Genomic DNA, 24,027 nt, shown 5'->3' on the forward strand with positions numbered 1-24,027 from the left:
TAAAAGTCCTTAAATATGGTGTCTCTCTACGTTAAACTCGATGTCTTCCCCTTTGATGTAGGGATCAAGCACTCGTTATGTGACGTAATGCTGATGGCAGGTAGTAAGCTTGGCCGTCGCCGCCAAGAGCAAGGGCAGCGTAGCCCTAGCTCCGTTCTTGAACCCATGCGGTGCGTAACCCGAGCGTCGCCGCCTGTAGCACTGCTGGCTATCGTGCGTGTATCCGCCGACGGTGCATTGCCGCGAGATCTCCCTCCAGGATCCTAGCCTGGAACTCCTGTCAGAGGTCCTGAGGCTTCGTCAGGCCACGACGACGATGGAGTCTGTTCCAGGAGCGTAGCCTGGTCTTCTTGTCTTCCTCCTTCTCTCATCGCTTTCCTCTTTTCCCTTCTTCTCGTCTCTATGTTCCTAGGGGGTCTCGGCCTTTACCCCTTCGGGAGGTTGCTCATAGCTTTCCTTCGACACCTCCTTCTTTTCTCGGGGTGAGCAATGCGGTCGAAGAATTTTATCCCCTCCTTGGAACGCCTCGTCATACCGTGTCACGTCTCGGGCTTGGGCACCATGAGATCGCCCTTGAGGTGCTGTGGCTCCAAAGCCGTCCCAAGAAAGCAGAGAGCCCGCACCCTCATTAGAACACTCCATTCTAATAAATCCGTTCATTATAACGCGTATGTTACAGCGTAAGTTTGAATTCAACTAGATTTTGTGCCGCGAAGGTGCCTGCCATTGCACCATCGGCGAAAGTAGCGATGATGGTGAGAAAACTTTATTTCACCAAAATTGGGACGGGAAGTGTTCGGAGGGTGGTGTTCGACGACCCTTTCCCGACAGATGGCGGAAAGGAGCTCGTGAGCCCTATCGGCATATTCGGCCAGTTGTAGAAGGCTATGTTGAGTCTCCTGGTCGAAGCTGAGCAAGACGGCCTCCCGTTTTTGTGTATTCCTTCTCAGTTTTGCCTTTTGATGTATGTCGTGTTTTCTGGGGACAGGACCCTACGAAGTGTGGAAGGTTAGCTCGTTCGGCGCACCATCTACATTCCTCTTTGAAGAGGTTTTGATATAGGCAGCTGAAGGCTGCAGGATTAACAAATGTATTGGACTGCAAGAGTCAGCTTGCTACAGATTGCCACTGACTGAGAGAGAGCTGAGCCGCAAGGTATTTCTTGCGGCCTATGCAATAGTGAGTGGGTATGTCTCTTATATTTATTTATTTATGACAGGATACTGTCAATTCCGTTAGGGGATTTTTACAGAATGGACTCACATTGTAAAAACAAACTGTATACAGAGTAAAAATACATGTTGCAAGTACATGGAATATCGAGCATATGTCACGGCCGTGGAGCAAAATTCGGCGCAGTTGAAGACAAAGAATTGTCATGAATATAAACACTGGTTCAATTACGGGGGCAAATTACAAGCATACAAAACGAAATACAAAAACTTCTTGGACAGACAGAGTGAAAACTTGTGACATTGTCAACTCAAGAAATCACGGCTACATGAAAGTCCGCACAGATTTACTCGCTCGAATAACAAATTGGTCAACTGTCGGCATTTTCAACACAGTGGAGTTTAGCGCATTCCAGGCGCATATGGCTAGTGGAAAAATAGAGTGGTCTAAAACATTGTTCTTGAAGGGACACTCATCAATTGTGTGGCAATGCTTGTTTCGTGTTTGGCACTTAGAGTTAGTCTTGAGATAACTAGCCGGATTTATTTTCAAAGTGTTGTGCCACATCAGATTAGGGAATCTCAGACTATGAAGCTTGGCGCGGCTCGCTAGGCTGGAAGATCCACTCTATTCGAAATAGCAGTAGGTGAATCGGTACGCCTATAGCGCTTATAGATAAAGGGAACTGCTTTACGTTGTACTCTTTCAAGCGTGCCTACATGTTTGGTTGTGAAAAGTAACCAGGCCACAATCGCATATTCCAGGATTGGACGGATAAGCATGCTATACGCTAGAAGTTTTGTTCGGGGTGTGGAATGACGATGGCGTCGCTTAAGAAAAAATAACTTGCTTAGAGCCTTCTTTGCAATATGTTCGACATGCGCAGTCCAATTTAGGTCGGACGATATCAAGATGCCCAGATATTTGCATGCAGGGACGTTGCAAAGTGGTACATTTCCCGACAAATACAAAATATTTGCCGTTGTTTTTTTCTTTGTTACTGACATGGCGACAGTTTTCTCAGTATTATTTTCCATTTGGCACTATCGACAGCAGTTTTCGACCTTTTTCAGCGACTCATATAGTTTTAACTGATCCTGGTAGCTGTCTATTCTCTGGTAGAGGATACAATCGTCTGCAAACAATCTGATTTTTACTTCGTTTACGTCAGCGACGTCATTAATAAAAAGAAGTAACAACATGGGGGCTAAAACAGAACCCCGGGGCACTCCTGATATTACCGGAACAGTTTCAGACACAAGTGCGCCATATTGAATGGATTGGTACCGGTCGGTAAAATAGCTTTCGATCAACTCGGTCATAGGTGAGTTGCCCAGTATAGTAGTAAGCTTTTGGATCAGTTTTGGATGGGAAACGCGGTCAAACGTTTTTGACAGATTTGGACAGATTACGTCAACCTGCTATTGATCGTTAATACTATTGGCAAGGTGATGCAAGGTTTCAACCAGTTGTGTGACAGTAGATTGGCCGTGACGAAAACCGTGTTGATTGGAATGGAAAATTGCATTTCCTTCCACGTGTTCGGTAAGGCACTTTAAGATAATATGCTCAAGAATTTTGCAGGAATTCAACGTAAGAGAAATTGGTCTGTAATTTTATGGATAAGAGGAGTCACAACTTTTGTGTATGAAAACATTTTTGAAATTTTCTATTCTGATGAAACCTGGCAATCTTTAAGCGATTTGGAAAATGTAAGAAGAATATTTTTGCACACTGGTTCAGCGTAACGCTTTAAAAATTCGTTGTAAATACCGTAGAGTGCACTACCTTTCTTTTCATCGATGTTCAATAAAAGTGATAGCAAACCCGTCTCAGACAATTGCGGCAACCTTAAGGTACCTAAGTTTTAATCCTGAAACAGAAGTGGCATTTTTTACCATTGTCAGCTGTGAAGACAGACTTGAAATAAGTATTAAATAGTTACCTTTCATTTATTCCTCCTCCGCTGAAGTGAAAGAAGGGGAGTGATTTTTTTTAACCAAGATATTGCCAGAACTTCTGGGGCGACTCTCTTGTGAACTTACGTAGTGTTGTGTGGCAGAAGGTTTATTTCGCACTACGGATTTTTACCTTCAATGACCGAGACAAGTAATTAATTTTTTCTCGAAACCCATAGACTGAGCTTGATTTGTTAGATTTTCTTAGTGTTTTTTTGTTGCCGATTAATATGAATGATGTTATGTGTGATCCAAAGGTTCTGGTTTTATGGTTACGTTTTCAACCTGCGGAACAAAATTGATCGTACAATGAGCAGTAATACCTTTGAATTTAGCCCATATCTCGTCAATCGCCAAAGACTCATGAGCACGCATAATATCGAAGAAGTCGTTCCATTTATGCTTTAAATACGTCATAACTGCAGCGTCATCAGCCTTGTCAAACGCCGGGACATAATTAATCGTCCCTCGCATGCGAGCGGAGCATGGTACAGGCAGACAGCATGAAACCCTCTTGTGATCAGATAACCCCTCCAGGGTTTCCCTTAAGATTTTCTTTAATAGGAAATGGTCACTAACAAAGGTGATATCTGAAACGAACTAGATGCCCATTGTTCACGAGTTGCTGTGGCCACAAGCTGCGTGATATTAAATGACAATAGGTAATCGTCTACAAGGTCATGCATAGCTGTTCCTTTACTGAGACATTTCCAGCTTACATCGGGCAGATTGAAGTCCCCAGCCATGATTACTGCCCAACCAGTCACGTGGTTGTAGATGTAGTCATGTAAAGATTCCGGATATGCCATTTGCGCATGCAAGGGTTTGTATACCGCGCCGATGGTTACAGTGACACCACTTAGGGAGACCTCACACCAGACCGCTTTGAAGTCCGGACCATCTGACATGACTGTAAAGCTTATGCCTTGTCGTAGGACAATGGCAACGCCCACACCTCTGTTCTCTATTTTTGCGAACAATCACGTAGTTCGGCGGAACAATTTCGCAGTCCAATATTTCTTTATGGAACGAAGTTTCTGTGACAGTGACTATGTCTGGCTGATTGGCGATCAAGATAGGCCTCAAACTGGTCGGCTTTGTTCACAAGACTTCGCGGAATAACGTTAACTAATGTTAGTGGCGTCGGCTTCTGGTGACCAGACCTTCCATAAGCGGACGATTTTTGTTTCTTGTCAGAGCAACATCACCGGCGTTGTTCTCCCAGCCGTAAAGTTCCCATTAATGATCACGTTATCATAAACCAGTATCACCTTTTCACCTTTTCCTCAATTTTCTTTGATTCTATTCCACAGTTTCTTCCAAACGCTTCCCATGGTACGAGAGAATTCGTCAGTAATTGTTTAATAGGAAAATTTCAGTTCACAGCAGTTTTTGATTATTTTAGTTTTGTCCTGGTGATTGGAGAATTTCAAAATATTTGATCTGATGATGTCATTACCTCTTCATGGGACTGTTTTTTTAAGTGGTGAATGTTTTCTATATCCTCGGTATTTACTTTTGCTATACCCTCAAATATTGTCTTCGATACTACACTTAGCAATGTTTTTGGCAACTCGTTCGGCTGCTCCTGTACGCCATAAATCGTGAGTGTAGGCCTACGGCTCCTATTTTCCAGTTCGTCAAGTTTAATATGTCCCAAGCATGTCCCTGCCCCCGTATATAGACACTGCTAATCAAGTTCGAGGCGGCTCCCGTAGCTAAAACCTCAGGCCACCCCGTGAGCATGCTCGTTACCTTGCAAGGACAAATGTATAAATAAGGAGGTCACCGCCGAGGTTTGACCCCGCAAAGCGTTGAATGATGTCATTACTCCGACATGAATCGTTTCCACGGTTCCTGTGGGAGTAATAATGATTTCGCCACTAAGCAAGCAGATTCCGTCCTGCCTCCAGCTCTAGTATCCGATTTCGAGCTACGGTCAGCGGAGCTCGTCCAGATTCCGGTGACGCCGGCAGTTGAGCCGTCTTTTTAGAACGGGCACCTTGGAGACTGTGTAGTCGGGGCATTCGGAAAGCCGAATGATTACACTCCTCAATGTTTGCCTACTGCGGGTATTGCTCAAAAAGCTAGGGACGGTGAGATAGGGGCCGCTGGAAGTTAACGAGGTGTGCAAAGAGCATGTCGTGTCCTTATCAGTCCCAGCTGATGCTTCCCACGACAAGCCGATATCGGCTGAGCTAGATGAGATTCCGGTGTCACCTTTGGCAGAGCCGAAGTCTGGAACCCACCAGCGGGAGCCAAGAGGAGAGACTGTGAACGCTTTCGATGTTCGCATGCCTAAAGCGTTCGGGAAAAGCCGAGGAACGAGGAGAGGGGAAAACATTCCGCGTACTTGCGTCGCATCTGTTAGGGCGGGCACGGCTGGGGGCAAAGCCGTAAGCCCGCCTCGCACCAAGAGAACATCGCCTGAAAGAAGTGCGCGCCTCTCGTTAGAATGCTGTAAAACGTCAATCGCTCCGCCGCGTGTTCGACCTTTGTCGAGCACGCGGAGGGGGACATGACATCGCTATCAACATGGGTCACACCCATTTTTTGTACAAGTCCTGGCCTGCCTGACTGCAATCGCCCGTCCGATGTACAGCACTACGGATAACCACTTACCACCGCCATTTCCTACAAGCCACCGCATCGAGATGACGGATGTCAAGGAAGCCGTATTGCCCTTTCATCTCTCTCCGGATATGTGTCGCACATCACCCGGTTTGGCGCTGACGGCGTTTCCCACCTGGTAACCTGGTACCACCAGTGCCACCATTCGTGTGCCATGAGTACTTAACCACCACTATTCCGTTCGACACACGGGGCACGACATCGCTATCAGAAAGGCTCACACCACTTTTTAAGTGCGAATGCACTTTATAAGCGACCCCAAACCATCCACCGCCGGCGGCGGCGGCGGCGGCGGCGGCGTCGGCGTCCGCAGTGCTCCTCTATATTTAAAAAAGAAACAGCATCCGGCGCCAGGTTTCGATCCGAGGACTTTGCGGCCGCAGCGCGACGCTCTACCGACTAAGCCACGGACGCCACGCTGATATTAGTGTGAGTAACGCGCCTTATATCTTTAACGCATTCAATCTACGTCGTCAGCGGCGTGCGTTGGGGACTCAGCGGCGTTATAGCGGCTTGATAACTGCGTGGTGTACACGTGATAATACAAACCCGATGGAAGAGATGGAAGAGAAGGCGGCGAGGCGGTGGGCTGCGGGGGCCGAGCGCAAGCGCCGCAAGCGGGCCGACAACCGTGCATTCGCACTTTCACATTCTCCCCCTTGGGGAAATGCGGGGGAATTTTTTGTACAGATCCTGGCCTGCTTGACGGCAATCGCCCGTCCGATGTACAGCACTACGGATAACCAGTTACCACCATAATCCTACAGGCCACCGCATCTATTTGACGAATGATAGGCAAGCAGTACTGCCTTTTCATCCCTTTCCGTATATCTGTCGCACATTGCCAGGTTTGGCGCCAACGACGTTTCCCACCTGGCAACCTGGTACAGCGAGCGCCACCCTTCGTGTGCCACGAGTACTTAACCACCACTATTCCGTTCGACACATGGGGCACGACATCGCTATTAGCAATGCTCACACCCCTTTTTTGTACAGGTCCTGGCCTGCTTGACGGCAATCACCCGTCGGATGTACAGCACTATGGATAACCAGTTACCCCCGCCATTTCCTACAGGCCACCGCATCGAGTTGACGGATGATAGACAAGCGTACTGCCCTTTCATCCCTTTCCGTATATGTGTCGCACATTGCCAGATTTAGCGCCAAAGCGTTTCCCACCTGGCAACCTGGTACAGTGAGCGCCACCTTCGTGTGGCACGGGTACTTAACCGTCACAACTCCGTTGGACACACGGGGCACGATATCGCTGTCAACAAGGCTCACACCCCTTTTTTGTACAGGTCCTGGCCTGCCTGACTGCAATCGCCCGACGGATGTAGAGCACTACAGATAACCAGTTACCACCGCAATTTCCTACAAGCCAGCCCACCGAGTTGACGGATGTCAAGCAAGCAGTACTGCCCTTTCATCCCTTTCTGTATATGTGTCACACATTGCCAGGTTTGGCGCCAACGGTGTTTCTTACCTGGCAACCTGGTACAGCGAGCGACACCCTTCGTGTGGCACGAGTACTTAACCGCCACTACTCCGTTGGACACACGGCACACGGATTGCTATCAACATGTGCTCACACCCTTTTTTGGATGCAAAGCATCTCTTGCTCTCTTCTCCGTCGTCCGTTCATCCGCCGACCCAGGAAGACACCGGCAACACTGACGCTCCAGGAGCCCTTTAAGGGGAAGCGTGCTCGTCTCGTGCCGCCCAGGAAAACACCGGCAACACTGTCGCTCCAGCATCTCATGGTCGGGATATGTCCGACCCTTGATGTCGTGCCGTCCACACTCCCACTGCGCATGCTCGGCTCATCTCGGGGCGGCCCAGGAACACAACGGTAAGACTGTCGCTCCACGAGCCATTAAGGGGTAAGACACTACCGGGCGTTCAGCAAGCCGAGAATGCGCAGTGGGGGTGTGGACGGCGCAAGAACAACAAGGGAGAGACATAGCCCCGTCGAATCTAATAAAATTACACCATCTTCCCTTAGGGTAACCCTGAGTAGTATACGATGCAGCCATGGGCTCAACGCAATTTCCATTTCGTAGTTCACGTAAGTGAAAAGTGTGGTAGGTGCCATGGAAAGTAAACAGTAAATTTAATGGTAGCTACGTGCCTCAACGTAACGGAAAATACGAACTGAAAACTAATGGACACTTGAATCGACCCCATGTCTGCTTTGCATACTACTCAGGATTTCCCTACGGGAAGATGGTGTAATTTGTTTTTGTACAGGTTGGTTACTTAGGCTCTGCCTAATGTTAACATACCTCGAATAGATATGTTATTGCGGTTTCGTGTCCTGATACTCTATTTGAGTACGCCGCTTCTGTCAGGAGACCATGTTTTTCTGGTGTGAAGGTAAGGTTAAGGGTCTGCCCTGTATGCTGTGTATGGGGTCGGGGGATGTTGGACGCAACCCTGGTCCTATCGGTGATACCCCTGCCGGCGCTCATGACAGCCAATCTTCTCAGGCCAGCATTGATGGTATTTTTGAAATTATAAAGCGGTTGGAATTAGGGTAAGTACAGTTTTTATTTGAACTAAACGAAGTGAAGGACCAACAAGCTGCAATGCACACCTCAATAGAAGCTTGGCTATGCAAGATAACCGTTGTTGAGAGCGACGTTGACTTATTGAAACAAACTACGGGCAGCGCATCATCTGAAAATATTCTTGCTGGTTCCCTAACATGAGTCATCGGCCAGCTAAAAGAATAACTAGAAGTCGGTAATAACAGTTCTCGCAGAAATACGTTAATCCTACACGGAATAACTGAGACTGCAGGCAAAAATTGGGCTGACTCGGAAGAAAAAGCACGCTCGTTCTTTGAAACACCATTGGGCGAAAGCGTTAGACCCGACCGTATTGAGCAAGTGCATTGAATTGGGCAATTCGGCGAGAATAAGAACCGTACGATTATTGTGAAGTTCATACCTCGGCAAAGTTGGCGCGACTCACTCAAACTCACTCACAATTTTTTTTTCGAATCACCACTCACTCAAACTGAGACTCAATGCGGAGCAGCACATCTGCGCTCACTCAAACTCAAACTCACATTGAGCGCGAAACTCAGAACTCACTCGGACTCAAAACTCGAAATGTACTCAGAACTCAAAATGTACTCAAACTCAAAATGTAATCAAAACTCAAAATGTACTCAAAACTCAAAATGTACTCAAACTCAAAGTGTACTCAAACTCAAAATGGACTCAAAACTCAAAATGTACTCAAAACTCAAAATGTACTCAAACTCAAAGTGAACTCAAAACTCAAAATGTACTCAAAACTCAAAATGTACTCAAAACTCAAAATGTACTCAAACTGAAAATGTACTCAAAACTCAAATGTACACAAAACTCAAAATGTACTCAAACTCAAAATGGACTCAAAACTCAAAATGTACTCAAAACTCAAAATGAACTCAGAACTCAAAATGTACTCAAACTCAAAATGGACTCAAAACTCAAAATGAACTCAGAACTCAAAAAGGCTGAGAACTCATAATAATTTCAGAATTAAAATGGCCTCACAACTCCCTCATGCTAGGAATTAACTCGGGGTCAGATGGACTCTGATTTCATTAGCAGTCAGTGTTTTCAAATTCACGCGTGGTAAAAATATTACGGTTGCAAATTCGTGAGCTCAAACTCTTGCATTCGCCATGACCTGACACCCTAGCTCCTGTGAGGTCGGAAACAATTTTCGTTGCAGATTTAATACAGCTATACCTGCTGCCCATGAAGAGAAGCGCTGGTTGGAAGCGATTGTACGTATATATAGGATACCAAACTGTTGATGTAGGCCCCGTGTTCGTGTTTATGACAGAGGCGGTGCAGGCTCGATGGTGTGCTCGGTCCCCAGGTCGAAAAAAGCAAGATTGGGTGAGGGGACGTGCGCTCACTGCTCCGTTCATTTATGTCGAAGCTGTTTAGGGTTACGGTTCCGTGCATTCTTGACCTGCATCCTGAAAAAACGCTTTGTGCAAAGCGAACTGTCCCTACAAATCTCTGAAGTCCCAGGCGTTCATGGATATACCTTTGCTGTTTTATTGCGTAGCATTCTTTGCCGAGTACACCCCTCCCCCTATCCCCGCCGGGATCTTGTAACGCCCTGCATATACACAAAAATGCAGATATCACGGAAGTTCAACCTGTAATCATTATAAAAGCTTAAATGTAGAGAATTTATAAAACTAAATGTAAATATCTAAAAAAAACTAAGAAGAATATCGAAAATGGCGAACCGTGTAACACGGGAGTCATAGATCATCTCAAATTGGGTGAAAATGCAGAGAGGTGTGGCGCAAAGAATGTGGGGTATCAAATTGATAGTCTATAAGAGGGAAATCACGTGGGACCAACAAAAAAGTGCCTCGTTGTTTGCTGAGGCAGTTGTATTAGTTTTTATTAGCAGTTGCTAGGTCGGATGGCCTCTCGTAGCTCCGAAAAACACCACGCTGTTGTAGTAAGAAATGACTGCCACCGTACCCAGCTGTTAACTTCTAGCATGCAAGCGTGTGTGAGTGTGTGTGTGTGTGTTTGAGAGAGTGTGTGAGAATGAGAGAGAGTGAGCGAGAGTGAGTGATAGTGAGAGAGTGTGAGAGTGTGAGAGTGAGAGAGTGTGAGAGAGTGTGTGAGAATGAGAGAGAGTGTGAGAGTGAGAGAGAGTGTGAGAGAGAGTGTGTGAGAGTGAGAGAGAGAGCGTGAGAGTGTGAGAGAGAGAGTGAGTGAGAGAGTGAGTGAGAGACTGAGAGTGAGGGAGAGAGTGAGAGTGAGTGAGAGAGAGAGTACGAGAGAGAGTGTGGGAGAGTGAGAGTGAGTGTGTGAGAAGAAGATTCTAAGAGAGTGAGAGTGTGAGAGAGTGAGAGAGTGAGAGAGTGTGTTAGTGTGAGATTGAGAGACTGAGTGAGAGATTGAGACTGTGAGAGAGTGAGAGTGAGAGAGTAAGAGTGAGAGTGAGTGTGAGTGTGAGTGTGAGAGTCAGAGTGTGAGTGAGAGTGTGATTGAAAGTGAGAGTGTGAGTATGAGTGTGTGTGAGAGTGAGAGTGATGGTGAGAGTGTGAGTGAGAGTGTGAGTGTGAGTGAGAGTGAGAGTGCGAGTGCGACTGAGAGTGAGCGTGATGGTGAGAGTGATAGTGTGAGTGTGAGTGAGAGTGTGAGTAAGAGTGAGAGGGTGAGTGAGAGTGGGATTGAGAGTGAGAGTGAGAGTGAGTGAGAGTGAGAGTGAGAGTGCGAGTGTGAGTGAGAGTGAGTGTGAGTGTGAGTGAGAGTGTGAGTGTGAGTGTGAGTAGGAGTGTGAGTGCGAGTGAGAGTGAGAGTGTGAGAGCGAGAGTGTGAGAGTGAGCGTGAGTGAGAGTGAGAGTGTGAGAGTGAGAGTGAGAGTGAGTGTGAGTGTGAGTGAAAGTGTGAGAGTGAGAGTGTGAGTGTGAGCGAGAGTGAGAGTGAGAGTGTGAGTGAGAGTGTGAGTGTGAGTGAGAGTGAGAGTGCGAGTGATAGTGAGAGTGCGAGTGATAGTGAGAGTGCGAGTGAGAGTGAGAGTGAGAGTGAGAGTGAGTGTGAGTGTGAGTGAGAGTGAGGGAGAGTGCGAGTGCGAGTGAGAGTGAGAGTGAGTGAGAGTGAGAGTGTGAGAGTGAGTGTGAGTGAGAGTTTGAACATGAGAGTGAGAGTGAGTGTGAGAGTGAGATTGAGAGTGAGTGAGAGTGGGAGAGTGAGATTGAGAGTGTGAGTGTGAAGTGTGAGAGTGAAAGTGAGAGTGTGAGCATGAGTGTGAGTGTGAGTGAGAGTGAGAGTGTGAATGTGAGCGAGAGTGAGAGCGTGAGTGTGAGTGTGAGTGAGAGTGTGAGTTAGTGTGAGTGAGAGTGAGGGTGAGTGTGAGTGATAGTGAGAGTGAGAGTGTGATTGTGAGTGTTATTGAGAGTGCGAGTGAGAGTGAGAGTGAGAGTGCGAGTGCGAGTGCGAGTGCGAGTGAGGGTGTGAGTGTGAGTGACAGTGAGAGTGAGAGTGAGTTAGAGTGAAAGTGAGAGTGTGAGTGAGAGTGAGACTGAGTGTGAGTGAGAGTGTGAGTGATAGTGAGAGTGTAAGAGTGAGAGTGAGAGTATGAGTGAGAGTGTGAGAGTGAGTGTGAGAGTGAGAGTGAGAGTGAGAGTGTGAATGTGATTGTGAGTGTGAGCGAGAGTGAGAGTGAGGGTGAGAGTGTGAGTGAGAGTGTGAGTGTGAGTGTTAGTGTGAGTGTGAGTGAGAGTGAGAGTGTGAGTGGGAGTGGGAGTGGGAGTGTGAGTGAGAGTGTGAGTGTGAGTGTCAGTGTGAGTTTGAGTGAGTGCGAGTGTGAGTGAGAGTGAGAGTGCGAGTGATAGTGCGAGTGCGAGTGCGAGTGAGGGTGAGAGTGTGAGTGAGAGTGTGAGTGTTAGTGTGAGTGTGAGTGTGAGTGAGAGTGAGAGTGTGAGTGTGAGTGTGAGTGTGAGTGAGAGTGAGTGTGAGTGTCAGTGTAAGTTTGAGTGAGTGTGAGTGTGAGTGAGAGTGAGAGTGAGAGTGAGAGTGTGAGTGTGAGTGACAGTGAGAGTGTGAGTTGAGTGTGAGTGTGAGTGTGAGTGGATATAGAGTGTGAGTGAGAGTGTAAGTGTGTGAGAGTGTGAGTGTGAGAGTGAGAGTGATTGTTTGAGGAATTTGATGCCCTACATGCTTCAGCGGCCTCACCTTGAATTTACCCAATCTATGACTCATAATTACTATCTCATGATTCGAACTACGAAGCCTTTAATAACACCGTTAGGCGGGCTAGTTGGTACTCAGAATTCATGCTGAATTTTTGCGCAGCGTAAGACTAGGACAGATAGAACAAGGGACACGAAGCCTTTTTTAATTTGTACCACGTGATTCCCCACGTCAGGACCGTAAATTTGATACCCACACGCCCTAGCGGGCACTTTGAATTTTCCCCCAATATAAGACTCGCCATGACAATCTCATGGGTATCACCAGGAAGCATTTTTCTGTTTCTTCCACGTGATTCCGCTCATCAAGACCATGAAATTGATACCCATCACACCCTAGCGGAATCAATTTGAATGTTAAATGAATCAATGACTAACCATGACTATCTCATGATATAGCCCTACGACATTTTTGTCTCACGTGGTTTCCCTTATCGAAACCCTCAATTTCATGCCCCGCACACCCAGTGGCATCATTTTGAATTTTAACCTAATTTATGACCCATTTTGACTGTGTCATGATAATAACCAGGAAGCACGTGATTACACTCATCGAGACCTTTAATTTGATACGCCACACACCCTAGCATCTTGAACTTGAATTTTAACTTAATCTATATCTTACCATGACTACATCATGACATATTCATAAAGCATTTTCGTCCCGAATGATTCCCCACATCGAGACCATGAATTTGATTCCCCACATGCCCTCGCAGCGTCATTTTGAATTTTAACCCAATCTATGACTCAATATTATTGCCTGATGACTACAATCAGGAAGCATTTTTTTATTTACCCCATGTGATTTCGTTATTCCGGACCTTTTATTTGATATCTTACACGCCTTAGCCTCAACAGTTTCCCTTTTCACACAATCTAATGTGGTCATTATTCTGTCCTTAGGGGTGCTACCCAGTCAATTCAGCTAATTCATTTGAAACAGCAGAAAGGACAGCCCCCACCTCATTTCCCCCCCGGCTCTGACCTCTTCCTTTGTGATCCCTAGTATATCATGCCGTTAACAGTAGCAGGCGAACAACCAGCACGCCAGGGCCGCCGTGTGCTTTCCCACCACCCTTTCCCACGCTCTTAGTGGATCCACCAGGAGGAAAAGTTAAGACAACCCTTTTTATGACCTCACCAGTCAATTATCACTGACGCGCCCAGCCGCGAAAATTATGTATGCAGCAAGTGCTTATGGCCATGAAAATTCAACAAGAAACTAAAAAAAATCAGACACACCCTTCCTCTCAACAGATCATGCAGATCGCTATTGGTGCCGTACCCGAAGGTAACCTGAATTCCGAGCCCACAGTGACGCATGAAACTTAACAGCCAAACATAGCTGCCTGCTAGGCTACTCATATGTACTCAAACTCAAAATGGACTCAAAACTCATATGTACTCAGAACTCAAAATGTACTCAAAACTCAATATGTACTCATACTCAAAATGTTCTCAAACTCAAAATGTACTCAGAACTCAAAATGGACTCATACCCAAATTGTACTCAGAACTCAAAATGAACTCAAACTCAAAATGGACTCAAACTCAAAATGTACTCACAACTCAAAATAAACTCAAACTCAAGGTTTACTCAGAGCTCAAAATGGACTCAAACTCAAAATGTACTCAGAACTCAAAATGGACCCAAACTCAAAATCTACTCCGAACTCAACCTTGACTAACTCAAAATGTACTCAGAACTCAAAATGGACTCAAACTCAAAATGTACACAGAACTCAAAATGAACTCAGAATTCACTAGGTCTCAGGCGTACTCAAACTCAATCGGACTCAAACTCAGTCGGGATCACTAGGCTCAAACTCACTCAAGCTCAAGCTCACCATGCCACACTAGCCTCGCGCTCACTCAAACTCAAACTCATGCGTGATTTTGAGTCCAAATGCGTCTGAGTGAGTGGACTCATGAGTGCGACCGCCGACCTCTGGTGAAGTTTCATAGCTTCAAGGATAAGGAGCGCATGCTTTCCTGTGGGCCTAAGCTAAAAGGAACTGATTTTGTAATGCGCAATGATCTTACCCCTGCTGTATGATTAGCACATTCGAAACTTTTACGACGTGCCCGTAGATTAGATATATCGTACAAACTCAGGCATGACGAGCTAGTTGTCAACAAAAAAACATTCGTCTACGATTCTGATCTCGACCAATTTGTGCCAGCAAAAAAAGATAGCTAAGCGGGATGCAGTTGTCTGCGCAACATGGTGCATGTGGTCGTAACTCTGTTCAGACAGCATTAGAGATTCCAGAGTTTACTACACTCGTAGTAAACTGCTGTAGTATAAAAAATAAACTTGACAAATTTGCTACGCTCACTTCAATAGCTAAGCCTCACTTTATCATTGGCACAGAGTCTTGGCTTCATAGTTCAGTCTCGGACGCTGAAGGTTTCCCGCCTGGCTTTGACGTATATCGTAGTGATAGAAATACCCAAGTTGGATGCGTTTGCCTGCTTGTCGATGCCAGCTCACAATCCACTAACCGTATCTTTGAGTTGCGCAGAATCGATCTGGTGTAACGTACGCTTCAAAGAGCGGACGAGGTATTACTATCGGGTCGTATTATCGTTCGCCAGCATGCGCTGATCCGGAAGCCTGCAGGTCGTTATCAGACTTGCCAGCAACATTAAACCAAGATTACATACTTGGAGGTGATTTTCCCATGCCGGAAGTTCTGTTGTTGCATGAAAAATGCATTCCATCTGAATCGTGGCGCTGTGTACTAGTTTCCACAAGTTGATACAAGCAAACGATCTTTTCCAATTTGTAACCGAACCTACAATGAAGGGAAAGGACCGCTCTTCCGTTTTAGATTTTCTCTTTGCAAATAGGCATTCACTGATCCGAAATAGTGTAGGGGTCCCTAAAATTAGGGATCACGACTACATCCTTTCCTATTTACGAACAATCAGATTGAAATCTGTGCCCAATAAGCCCCGTGAAGTTTTTTTTATAATAAAAGATAATATGTCTCCGTATCTAGCGAACTTGCATTCTTTACAAAAAAGAGTTTCTACTCATGTGCTACACCAGTACAACTCAACTTGCATCTTGCATTAATTCAAGTTACCAAGAATTATCTATGAATTATTAGAGTGTGGGGTTAAGTAAATTTCCCTTCTCTCAGGTTTCACGATTTGTAGAGCGAAGTGAATAAATTTAAGTGACGTTGCGTGGGTAATTGTGGGTAGCGTTTGCATCTTTGCTTTCAAAACACAATCACAGGGTGGATTGGTGGGATTTTTTTCGTATTTTGTCTCAACCGTACCACTTCTGTAGGTGTCAGTAGACTACTCAAACCGTGTGTTGGACTATTACTTCTCCGTCTCTGCATTCGCGGATGGAGGCGACGAGATCGGCGGCAGATACCGAGGAGGAGTGGACGGAGGAACAGGAAGAGAAAGATGAGAAAATACTTCTATTAAGATTTTAGAGCGGCCCAGAGTGCGGCCCAGGGGAGTGGTTCCTTCTTCACTGCACCGCGTTTTTAGTCCGCGCTGCCTGTGCTCTGTCCAGCAGCTGAAGCTCGGTAGGCAGAGAGGGGCTGCACAGTAACATCTACCATTGCTCTTGTTCGGTAGTTGACGGAAAGAGAGGAGGGTGGACGGGGCTAACGTCGCACACCCCGATTATGTGACGGAGTGTTTCTACTTCTGAGAAAAATTTACATTCAGTGTCATAGCGATTCGGGTGCATTAAGTGAAGACGCGTCGGGTGTGGGATGGAGCTGGATTATATGGGCCGTAGGGTAGTTATATCTTCTATGAAAAGGTGAAGGTAAGACGAAGGCAGGGTCACGGAGCAAGAGTGGGCACGGTCTGTCTCTGAAGGCGATATTGCTGGGTTACGTCTCTGAACTAGACAAGCTGATAACAGTCCTCCTGCAGCTCCATAGCACGGGATGTAAAAGTGCAGGCTTGGTGGGCGTGTTGGTTGCCCCCCATGGAAGTGTGAGCGCGTGCCCACATGAGCTGAACGGAACCGTTTGGGGAGTGGGTTTTTAGATGACGTAGTGCATGACGGGACACCAAACCTGACTGGTAATTCCAGTAGGTTTGTTGGGAATTGGTGACTACCTTCCGAACCCCTGGTTGAGTGTGAGCATAAACAATAGGTGCTTTTACTGCTGCCGTCATGTCTTCGGTCTTGAGTGAGGCACAAGCAAGGACGTTGGTTCTAGAGGTAGCCGCGAGGATTGGGTACTGCTGCCCTCGATGTTCGCAGACGTCTGTGTACATAACTGAATGATCCCCGCCGAGGGTGGTGTTGCGCGCTTCAGCCTGTGCTTGTCGGTGACACTCCTCGTGTGAGGGGTTCATATTTTTAAGCAAGGGGAGCATCTTTAGTTCTTGTCGCCAAACGTCCAGGAGTACATCAAGCGGACTGACATTCTGTGCTGCCCAGCCAATCTGGTGAAGGATGCGGCTACCCGGTGCAGTTTTGCGCATTCGGGCTTTCTCAATAGAAAGTTGTCCCTCTATAATCTCTTCCACAGCGTTGCACAGCCCTGTGCTAAGCAGCCTCTCGGTAGACGCATTTATGGGAAGACCAACGGCTTGCTCAATCACCTTTCTGATTATTATATGAAGTATCTTTATGTCGTCCTCGCCGAGAAGGAGACAGGTGGTTGGCGTAAGTGATTCCCGAGAGGGCAAATGCTTGAACTAATCGAATGGTATCGAATGCCTTGACGCTTGGTTTTTTGGTGGCCACTAGCCAGGTCATGTGTATGATTTTATTGATGCTGTGTTTGAAGCGCTGCAAGGATACGGAACTATTGGTGTTGGCCGGAAGATCTAGGCTCAAGATCTTGAAGCTGGGGCTCGGAGTGATGGCCTGGCCATCAAGGAGCATTTGAATGTGTTCCTTGAGGTGTTGTTTGGCGTGAGGGCGGACGACAAGGTGCTGAGATTTTTTACGTGAACACTGGAGGCACAGGCTTTAGCACATTGGCGTAATAGGAGTGAGATGCCATGAGTTGGTGTAAGCTTCCTTTATCACTATCGCGTGGCATTCAGCGAGTATGCAGCTAGAATGAGTGCACCACTTGTCTTCCTCATCTCCGCCTGGGCTCGTAGCTAAATTGGTGAGACAAGGGGCTCTGGCTTTGTTACTCTAATATTTCAAGCTTCGATTCCTGGAGGTGCCAGGAAATTCTTTTATTTGTTCGCGTTAGTTTTCTGTTGACACCAACGGTAGCGGAATAACCCTTGGGGGTAGAGGTAAAAAGCTTTGCTTTAAAACCTGTGGTTGACTGCTCTGTCATAGGAATCGGTAAAACGCGAAACTGAATTGTAAAGCGAAATCTGGAGCTGAGCGTGATTTGCGGGTCGGCGGCTGTCTTGCGGGTGTGCTTGGCGAGCGATGTCTTGCTGGCTTGTCGCTTCTGCAAAGGTGTACTGACGTCTTGTCCCGGAAGGATATGACGTCATTTCCGTGACCTTTATGCTTTCAGTGAAATCTTGATTATCCCGCCGTAAAATACTTTCGTGTAAAAATATAAAACCCAGAAACGAACAGCTCTAAGTATAACGCCCTCTTTAGTACTAAAGGCTGCTTCGCCACCAGAAGACCCTGTGTGCAGGGGTGGACACTTTACAGGCCGCTTGCTTCGTTCTAGTGGTGTCCTTTCCGCGACGGTTGCGGCATCAGTGAAATCTTGGTGTATCCTGGAATAAAACACTTTCATGTTACAAATAAGGAAGCAACATCCAAGTTCTGCTTCATCAGTTTATATATAAAAAAAACTTGCGGCAATTCCAAGCCCCTTCTAGAAAGCATAAAAAAGCCAAGAATATTACAACAAAGTAACCATAAAGAAATTTTTTTTCGTCCACAAAAAAGTTTGGCGTCTTCTTTTCCAAAAATAAAGTTTATTTCCGCAAGTGTAGTTAACGGCGAAACCATCACTGATCAATTATTTCAAAATCCTTTCGTGACGTCTCCCGTTCAGTATTCACTACATATGACTGTAACGCGCGTTTAGTTAATCATTAGGAGAACATCTTCCAATAAGCAACATTTCGATAATCCAGGAAGTTGTCCTTTCTATCTTGCTTCAAATCGACCCAAATAAAACGCCTGGAATATAATAGATTGATAACAACCTTTTGTTTAGGTATGCTCAATAGATCTCTAAATACTTGCGTCTTATTCGTACTAAGTCGTTATCACAACCCGAGATCCCACACCACTTGAAATATAGAAAAATTACGACAATAGCCAAATCAAATGGTCCACATTTGGTTACTTTATATAGACCTATCCTACTGTTGTGCGCATACGCGAAAGTTGTAGAGTATATAGTCCCTGCGCACTTGTCCGTGTTTCTCGAGTGAAACAAATTTATTGACTCCAGGCAACATGGCTACCGGAAGGGCCTATTTACCCAACTACTGAAAACAGTGGAGGAATTTGCCGAAACCCTCATTACCCAGGGTCAAACTCATGTTATTTTATTTATTGTTGTAAAGGCGTATGATCGAGCGTCACACTAAAAGCTACTTTTAGAGGTTCAACGGCTAGCGAAAAACGATGTGCTTCTAGCATGGATAAATTTTTGCATATATCTAACCCACCGCGGTGGATTAGTGGCTAACGCGTTGTGTAGCTAAGCAGAAAGACACCACTTCGATTCCACGCGGCAGCGGTAGCTTTTGTGGTGGACGAGGAAAGCGAAAAGGCTGGTGTGTTCAAGATTTCGGCGCTTGTTAATAATGTACCCCCTCCCACCCACAACGTCATCATCGTCATCACCAGCCTATCTCCGCCCACCGAATGACAAAAGCATCTCCCCTTATTCTCCAATTACCCCGGTCCTGTGCTAAGTGATACCAATGTATCCTCGTAAACTTCTTCATCTGATCTGCCCATTTACCTTTCTGACGACCACTGCAACTTTTGCCATCTCTAAGGATCCAATCTGTTATCCTTAAGGACCAGCGTACTTTCTTCACGATATTCTTCTTGTACATGTTAACTCATATAAATATCTTGGGGTACATATTTCTGATAACCTGTCGAGGAACACTCACATTGACCACGTAATAAAGAACGCTAGTCGCATGCTAGGTTATTTGTGCCGGAAGTTTTCTTCCGTACCTTCATCTTTAAAATTAACCCTGTACAAAACACTCGCCCGTTCCAAATTCGAATACGCATGCGCCATATGGGATCCTCACAAAACCACGCTCACCCTGGCTCTAGAATCTGTTCAAAACCGTGCCGCTCGTTACATATTATCATCTTATTCACGTCTTGCCAGTGTCTCATCTATGAAAAATACGTTTAATCTCACCAGCCTTTCACATCGTCGCAAATGCTCTCGTCTTTGTTTGTTTCACAAAATGTATCATCACAACCCTACTTTAAAGGAGCAACTTATCACTCCCCCCCCGTTACGTATCATCTGGAATTGACCATTTAAGTAAAGTTAGTGTACCATATTGTCGTACTGATATCATGAATCATTTATCCCCAAAACCAGCGTAGAATGGAACCGCCTCCCTCCCACCATCGCTGCCATCATTGATGCCACTCTCTTTAAACAAGCCATTCACAACGCTTCTTGTTGAATCGCTTTTTTGTTCTTGATTTCTGTTTCTATGCCATTTGTGTGAACAACTGCACCTTATCTATGTATCTTACCACTCCTTTCTGTTATGCCATATGGGCCTTGAAAGTATTTTCAATAAATAAAAATAAATATTGCCTTCGCATTACATGCCCTACCCACGTCCATTTCTTGTTCTTAAATTTAATAATATTTCCTTACGGCGCGTTTGTTCGCTGAGTCGTTCTCATTTTAAGTTGAGCCATCTTAGTGAGCCCCACGTTTCTGCCACGTAGTTGAGTTTCGGTAAAAGGCAGCTGTCATACACTTTCTTCTTCATGGACAATGGTAGGCGTCCATTCATTTTCTGAGAATGTCTGCCGTATGCACTCTACCCCATTCTTATGCTTCGAATTGTTTCTGCCTCATGGGTGGGATCCATGGTGACAGCTGGGCGTAAGTACATTAATTCGCTTACCAAATCCACTGTCTCACCAGCCATATTAAGGCGCTGTGCTGAAACGAGGGTTTTGATCCTTATTTAGTTTTTCGTATAATATATTTCTGGACTCACAATTCTACTGTTTGTCCAGTGTGGTGAGCATGCTTTCGAATTCCTCCCCAGAGTTATTTAGCAAGGCAACGTCATCAGCAAACCTAAGGTTATTGAGGTATTCTCCATTACCCTTACTTCCACCTGTTCCCAACCTAATGTTCTGAACACTTCTTGTAAACATGCTGTGAATAACATTGTCAGACAAGCAAAGATTGTGTCTGCTTGTCTGACGCCCTTCATTATAGGAATTTTACTGCTCACTTTAAGGATGATGATGGTAGCTTTGAAAACATTGTGGATATCCTCTAGTATTTTTACATAATGCTCATCTACATCCTGGATTCTTATTGCTTGAATGACTGCGGAGGTTTCGACCGAGTGAAATGCTTTCTCATAATCTATGAAGGCTATATATAGGGGTTCAGTATAGTCAGCGCACTTCTCAATCACCTGATTGATCATGTGAATATGGTCAATTGTTGAATAGCCCTTTCTGAACCATGCTTGCTCTTTAGGTTGACTGAAATCTAAGCTGGCAGAAATTCTTCTGGCGATTACCTTGGTAAGTGCCTTCTAGACGACTGACAGTAAGCTGATCGGTCTGTAATTTTTCAAGTCGTTCATGTCACCTTTTTTATCGATTAGGATGATGTTTGCGTTCTTCCAAGATTCCGGTACACTTGCGGCCATTAGGCATTGCGTATACACTAAAGACGGAAGACGTAAGTAGGCTTTGAAAGAAATGAAAGGGGGCAAAGCACCTGGTGAAGATAACAGCAGACCTCTTGAAGGATGGCAGCGAAATTGTACTTGAAAAACTGGCAAACCGAACAGGTGGTGAAAGTTAAGCCGGAACACTCCACTAGAGCCCGCCGCATCGCCTCCACTTCGCCGGCCCGTTAGGTCGCATAATCCATTACTCAAAACCTAAGACAATATGTGACCATTGATGATACGTGCTCTTAGTAGATGCAGGTATGAGCGGTAGTCCTCAAGGTTGGGTGCTTGGGCCGATTTCCTTCATGGTGTGTATAAATGATACATAGTTTTGGATATAACAGGTAAACTGAGGATATTAGGAAATGACGGCCGTCTCTATAATGACGTTCACCACCCCTGCGACCAAGTTCTTTAAACTGTTATTAAGCGACTATAAAAGCTGATGCCCAAAAAGGCAAATGAGTTAATTTTAGGTGCAATTACTACTTCAGACAGCAAATGTAATGAAAAATTTAGTACATACAAAATAAAGCCACGCGAGAACGTGAATTCTATCAACGGTCACTGCGAAAATTAACTGAGGGAATAACCTTTCCTGCTTACGAAACTTTGATTAGGCCTTCCCTTGAATATGCGTCAGTTTTAGGAACCCATAAACAAAAACCACTTTTCATAAAGTAGGAATTGTCCAAAAAAAACCTCAGATTTGGTTATTGCTGCTATCAAGGCGTATGTCGGTAACCTCGCTTCAGAATAAATCACAACGTAATACACAACAGCACAGATGTTAACGTGAACCACCGAAGATTTAATTCTATATCTTTATTCAGCTCAGCTTTTGATTTCACCCTGGCTCCCAGCCATCCGCTCTTAGCCCTGTTCATCCAGCGTACGCGGTAATAGGTCATCGCAGCATCCAGGAAGCTATGACAAAGGCCGCAAGATTTGAAGGCTGGCTTGAATCTGGAATATAACTCACGGGCAAATGAAGTGTGCGAAGGAGGACAATCTACACGAGGACAACCTACAGGGGAGAGGAAAGGAAGGACGCGGATTTTCAGCAGGTGCCGCGCCTGCGCAGTGAGATTCGTTCAACGACCAGTCGGTGGAAGCATACTCGACGCACACGGTCACCAGCCGTTCCTGCAACTCACGCCCTCACACCAAAACATCGTTTCACCGGAAGATGAAAAATACAACTTTCTGGTAATTCACTTGCCGGAGCTTCGCCTGGGCTACGACGCGGGCCGAGATGGAAGTCTCCGGAACATTAGCTACCACCTGAGTATCGTTAACTTGGGCTAAAATTTGAAACCGTGTTCTTGGTCTCAGCCGCATAACTTCGTACACACTGAGCCACTCCAAGGCGTTCTTTATAAAAACTGATGCCGGCCCCAACATTCGATCACCTAAATAAATAGAGGACAAAGCATTAACGCCAGTGTTTAAGTAATCAAGGAACGCATTGATTATGAGCCGCAACCCATCAAAATAAAACTGAGTCAAATTCATTACTATCATCATTATCAGCCGCCTGGTGGTGCCTACTGTAGGTCAAATGCCTCTCCAAAATATCTTCACCCAATTTTAACTGCTTTCTGTAAGTTGCTTTCGGTGTAGTCGCCTCCCAAAAGAAAACAAGAAAAAAGTGGGGAACAACCCTCGCACCAGCAAAGATATGGCAGGTTTGCAGCCAGTTAGACACAAATTAAGAGGAGTAAGCCGCCCAATAGGTGTTTTTCAGAAAAAAAAACAATAGAATATAAAAACACCAAACTACATGAAAATCCTCACACGAAAAGAGCCCGAAAGTAGTACACTGTAGTTTGAAGAGGTCCTAAACTCTAACACGCACAGCTGCTGGAGGCAATATCCGAATTTCCGCATTCAGGCAGTCTGTATCCACCACAGAGTCCGGCTACAAAGAAGCTCACCCCGAAGAACACCACCGTCGCGATTATCTGAGGATGGGCACAAGCTGTCCACTTCACCACATGTAGCAACCACCCACCGCACCTTAAATTTCATTAGAAGAGGCCCCAAACGAGAACTGACAATCACAGAGGCACGCACTACACCCCCCCAAACAACACACATCGCTTCGGAGCCCATTTCATGAGCGGAAAACGTCCGTTCTTGATTACAAAATGAAGAGCTCGACGAGGATTTGCACGGCCCGAGAAATGTTCAGGGCTTGTCGCAGATTTGGATGTTGCAGGGGAAGTGCCCGACATCCTAAGTCGGGATGTAATCGAGGCTGTCCTAGTGCAATCGCGAAGGTAGTGGCTCACTGAAGCGGCAAGCTGTTCACAAGAACACCCAAGTTCAGGGAGCAAGTCGATCCTGTAAAAATTGTGCGGGAAAGCGCCGTGTCCGGTAACTATGTGGGCGAGTCGTCTGGGTTGGAGGAAAGCAGCACGCTATAGCGAGCATGCTGGGAGCCCAGCGAAACAACTCAGTGTCAGCGTTGTCGGTCTTCCATTGCTGCTACCACTCTGACCGACCAGCCCTGAAAAGCCTCTCCCTTACGATATCCTTTGAAGCACGCGCTCCTACCTCTTCACCCACAGCCGCTTCAGCTTTGGCAACAAAGTCGGCAAGGTCGTTTCCCAGCACCCCCGGGTGTCCAGGAACGGGGAACAGGAAGACAATCTATACCTGTTCTGAATTTGGTGAATAGTGTCC

The sequence above is a fragment of the Haemaphysalis longicornis genome, unplaced genomic scaffold (genome assembly GCF_048455015.1).
Source record: "Haemaphysalis longicornis isolate Haplotype H1 unplaced genomic scaffold, Haemaphysalis longicornis Haplotype H1 scaffold_12, whole genome shotgun sequence".
Lineage (NCBI taxonomy): Eukaryota > Metazoa > Arthropoda > Arachnida > Ixodida > Ixodidae > Haemaphysalis > Haemaphysalis longicornis.